Source organism: Phyllobates terribilis, unplaced genomic scaffold (assembly GCF_046119375.1).
Source record: "Phyllobates terribilis strain yellow unplaced genomic scaffold, ASM4611937v1 Scaffold_20__1_contigs__length_20440879, whole genome shotgun sequence".
NCBI classification, from domain to species: Eukaryota; Metazoa; Chordata; class Amphibia; order Anura; family Dendrobatidae; genus Phyllobates; species Phyllobates terribilis.
Window position 1 is genome coordinate 2,987,171 of NW_027362780.1, and position 4,841 is coordinate 2,992,011.

The window sequence follows — 4,841 nt, forward strand, 5'->3', positions numbered from 1 at the left end:
ATGCTTTGGAACTCTTCCATTGTTCTCGGAATTCTGCTGATGTTTAAAAATGCTTCAGAACACTCCCATTGCTCTCGGAATTCCGCTGTAGTGTAAAAATGCTTTGGAACTCTTTCATTTTTCTCGGTATTCCGTTGAAGTTTAAAAATGCTTTGGAATTCTTGCATTGTTCTCGGAATTTTACTGATGTTTAAAAATGCTTTGGAACTCTTCCATTGCTCTCGGAATTCTGCTGGCGGTTAAAAATTGTTCCGGACGCTTCCATTGTTCTCGGAATTCTGCTGACGTTTAAAAATGGTTCGGAACTCTTCCATTGTTCTCGGAATTCTGCTGACGTTTATAAATGCTTTGGAACTCTTCCATTGTTCTCGGAATTCTGCTGACATTTAAAAATGCTTCAGAACACTCTCATTGTTCTCGGATTTCCACTGAAGTGTTAAAATGCTTCGGAATTCTTCCATTGTTCTCGGTATTCCGCTGAAGTTTAAAAATGCTTCGGAACTCTTCCATTGTTCTCGTAATTACGCTGACATTTAAAAATGCTTCGGAACTTTTCCATTGTTCTCGGAATTCTGCTGATGTTTATTAATGTTTTGGAACTCTTTCACTGTTCTCGGAATTCTGCTGACATTTAAAAATGCTTCAGAACACTCCCATTGTTCTCAGAATTCCGCTGAAGTTTAAAAATGCTTCGGAACTCTTCCATTGTTCTCGGTATTCCGCTGAAGTTTTAAAAATGCTTCGGACCTCTTCCATTGTTCTCGGAATTTTCCTGACGTTTAAAAATGCTTCGGAACTCTTCCATTGTTCTCGGAATTCCACTGGCGTTTAAAAATGGTTCGGAACTCTTCAATAATTCTCAGAATTCTGCTGTAGTTTAAAAATGCTTTGGAACTCTTCCATTGTTCTTGGAATTCTGCTGAAGTTTAAAAATGATTCCGAACGCGTCCATTGTTCTCGGAATTCCGCTAAAGTTTAAAAATGCTTCGGAACTCTTCCATTGTTCTCAGAATTAAGCTGACATTTAAAAATGCTTTGGAACTTTCCCATTGTTCTCGGAATTTTGCTGACATTTATAAATGCTTTGGAACTCTTCCATTGTTCTCGGAATTCTGCTGACGTTTAAAAATGCTTCAGAACACTCCCATTGTTCTCGGAATTCCGCTGAAGTGTAAAAATGCTTCGGAACTCTTCCATTTTTCTCGATATTCCACTGAAGTTTAAAAATGCTTCGTACCTCTTCCATTGTTCTCGGAATTTTGCTGATGTATAAAAATGCTTCGGAACTCTTCCATTGTTCTCGGAAATCTGCTGACGTTTAAAAATGCTTCAGAACTCTTCCATTGTTCTTGGAATTCCGCTGACATTCAAAAATGCTTCAAATCTCTTCCATTGTTCTCAGAATTCCGCTGAAGTTTAAAAATGCTTTGGAACTTTTCCATTGCTCTCGGAATTCTGCTGAAGTTTAAAAATGCTTCCGAACCCTTCCATTGTTCTGAGAATTCCGCTGAAGTTTAAAAATGCTTCGGAACTCTTCCATTGTTCTCGGAATTCCGCTGACATTTAAAAATGCTTCGGAACTTTTCCTTTGTTCTCGGAATTCTGCTGACATTTATTTATGCTTTGGAACTCTTCCATTGTTCTCGGAAATCTGCTGACGTTTAAAAATGCTTCAGAACACTCCCATTGCTCTCGGAATTCCGCTGAAGTGTAAAAATGCTTCGGAATTCTTCCATTTTTCTCGGTATTCCGCTGAAGTTTAAAAATGCTTCGGACCTCTTCCATTGTTCTCGGAATTTTGCTGATGTTTAAAAATGCTTCGGAACTGTTCCATTGTTCTCGGAATTCTGCTGGCGTTTAAAAATGGTTCCGAACTCTTCCATTGTTTTCGGAATTCTGCTGACGTTTAAAAATGGTTCTGAACTCTTAAATTATTCTCAGAATTCTGCTGTAGTTTAAAAATACTTTGGAACTCTTCCATTGTTCTTGGAATTCCGCTGAAGTTTAGAAATGCTTTTGAACTTTTCCATTGCTCTCTGAATTCTGCTGAAGTTTAAAAATGCTTTGGAACTCTTCCATTGTTCTCAGAATTCTGCTGAAGTTTAAAAATGCTTCCGAACCCTTCCATTGTTCTCAGAATTCCGCTGAAGTTTAAAAATGCTTCGGAACTCTTCCATTGTTCTCGGAATTCCGCTGACATTTAAAAATGCTTCGGAACTTTTCCTTTGTTCTCGGAATTCTGCTGACGTTTATTTATGCTTTGGAACTCTTCCATTGTTCTCGGAAATCTGCTGACGTTTAAAAATGCTTCAGAACACTCCCATTGCTCTCGGAATTCCACTGAAGTGTAAAAATGCTTCGGAACCCTTCCATTTTTCTCGGTATTCCGCTGAAGTTTAAAAATGCTTCGGACCTCTTCCATTGTTCTCGGAATTCTGCTGGCGTTTAAAAATGGTTCCAAACACTTCCATTGTTCTCGGAATTCTGCTGACATTAAAAAATGGTTTGGAACTCTTCAATAATTCTCAGAATTCTGCTGTAGTTTAAAAATCCTTCGGAACTCTCCCATTGTTCTCGGAATTAAGCTGACATTTAAAAAGGCTTTGGAAATTTTCCATTGCTCTCGGATTTCTGGTGAAGTTTAAAAATGCTTTGGAACTTTTCCATTGTACTCAGAATTCTGCTGAAGTTTAAAAATGCTTCGGAACTTTTCCATTGTTCTCGGAATTTTGCTGGCGTTTAAAAATGGTTCCGAACTCTTCCATTGTTCTCAGAATTCTGTTGAAGTTTAAAAATGGTTCGGAACTCTTCAATAATTCTCAGAATTCTGCTGTAGTTTAAAAATGCTTCGGAACTCTTCCATTGTTCTCAGAATTCTGCTGGCGTTTAAAAATGGTTCCGAACTCTTCCATTGTTCTCGGCATTCTGCTGACGTTTAAAAATGGTTTGGAACTCTTCAATTGTTCTCAGAATTCTGCTGTAGTTTAAAAATGCTTTGGAACTCTTCCATTGTTCTCGGAATTCCGCTGAAGTTTAAAAATGCTTTTGAACTTTTCCATTGCTCTCGGAATTCTGCTGAAGTTTAAAAATGCATCCGAACTCTTCCATTTTTCTCAGAATTCCGCTGACATTTAAAAATGCTTCGGAACTTTTCCTTTGTTCTCGGAATTCTGCTGACGTTTATTAATGCTTTGGAACTCTTCCATTGTTCTCGGAATTCTGCTGATGTTTAAAAATGCTTCAGAACACTCCCATTGCTCTCGGAATTCCGCTGTAGTGTAAAAATGCTTTGGAACTCTTCCATTTTTCTCGGTATTTCGCTGAAGTTTAAAAATGCTTCGGACCTCTTGCATTGTTCTCGGAATTTTACTGATGTTTAAAAATGCTTCGAAACTCTTCCATTGTTTTCGGATTTCTGCTGGCGTTTAAAAATGGTTCCGAACGCTTCCATTGTTATCGGAATTCTGCTGACGTTTAAAAATGGTTCGGAACTCTTCCATTGTTCTCGGAATTCCGCTGAAGTTTAAAAATGTTTTTGAACTTTTCCATTGCTCTCTGAATTCTGCTAAAGTTTAAAAATGCTTTGGAACTCTTCCATTGTTCTCGGAATTCTGCTGAAGTTTAAAAATGCTTCCGAACTCGCCATTGTTCTCGGAGTTCCGCTGAAGTTTAAAAATGCTTCCGAACTCTTCCATTGTTCTCGGAATTCCGCTGACGTTTAAAAATGCTTCGTAACGTTTCCATTGTTCTCGGAATTCCGCTGAAGTTTAAAAATGCTTCGGAACTCTTCCATTGTTCTCGAAATTCCTTTGAAGTTTAAAAATGCTTCCGAACTCTTCCATTGTTCTCGGAATTTCGCAGTAGTTTAAAAATGATTCCGAACTCTTCCATTGTTCTCGTAATTCCGCTGACGTTTAAAAATGCTTCGGAACATTACAATTGTTCTCGGAATTACGCTGAAGTTTAAAAATGCTTCGGAACTCTTCCATTGTTCTCGGAATTCCGCTGACGTTTAAAAATGCTTCGTAACGTTTCCATTGTTCTCGGAATTCCGCTGAAGTTTAAAAATGCTTCGGAACTCTTCCATTGCTCTCGAAATTCCACTAAAGTTTTAAAATTCTCCGGAACTGTTCCATTATTCTCAGAATTCCGCTGACATTTAAAAATGCTTCGGAACTCTTCCATTGTTCTCGGAATTCTGCTGGCGTTTAAAAATGGTTCCGAACACTTCCATTGTTCTCGGAATTCGGCTGACGTTTAAAAATGGTTCGGAACTCTTCAATAATTCTCAGAATTCTGCTGTAGTTTAAAAATGCTTTGGAACTCTTCCATTGTTCTCGGAATTCTGCTGAAGTTTAAAAATGCTTCGGAACTCTTCCATTGTCCTCGGAATTCCGCTGAAGTTTAAAATGCTTCGGAACTCTTCCATTGTTCTCGGAATTAAGCTGACATTTAAAAATGCTTTGGAACTCTTCCATTGTTCTCGGAATTCTGCTGACATTTAAAAATGCTTCAGATCACTCCCATTGTTCTCGGAATTCCGCTGAAGTTTAAAAATGCTTCGGAACTCTTCCATTGTTCTCGGATTTTTGCTGACATTTAAAAATGCTTTGGAACTCTTCCATTGTTCTCGGAATTCTGCTGGCATTTAAAAATGGTTCCGAACTCTTCCATTGTTTTCGGCATTCTGCTGACGTTTAAAAATGCTTTGGAACTCTTCCAATGTTCTCGGAATTCTGCTGGCGTTTAAAAATGGTTCGGAACTCTACCATTGTTCTCGGAATTCTGCTCACATTTAAAAATGGTTCGGAACTCTTCAATAATTCTCAGAATTCTGCTGA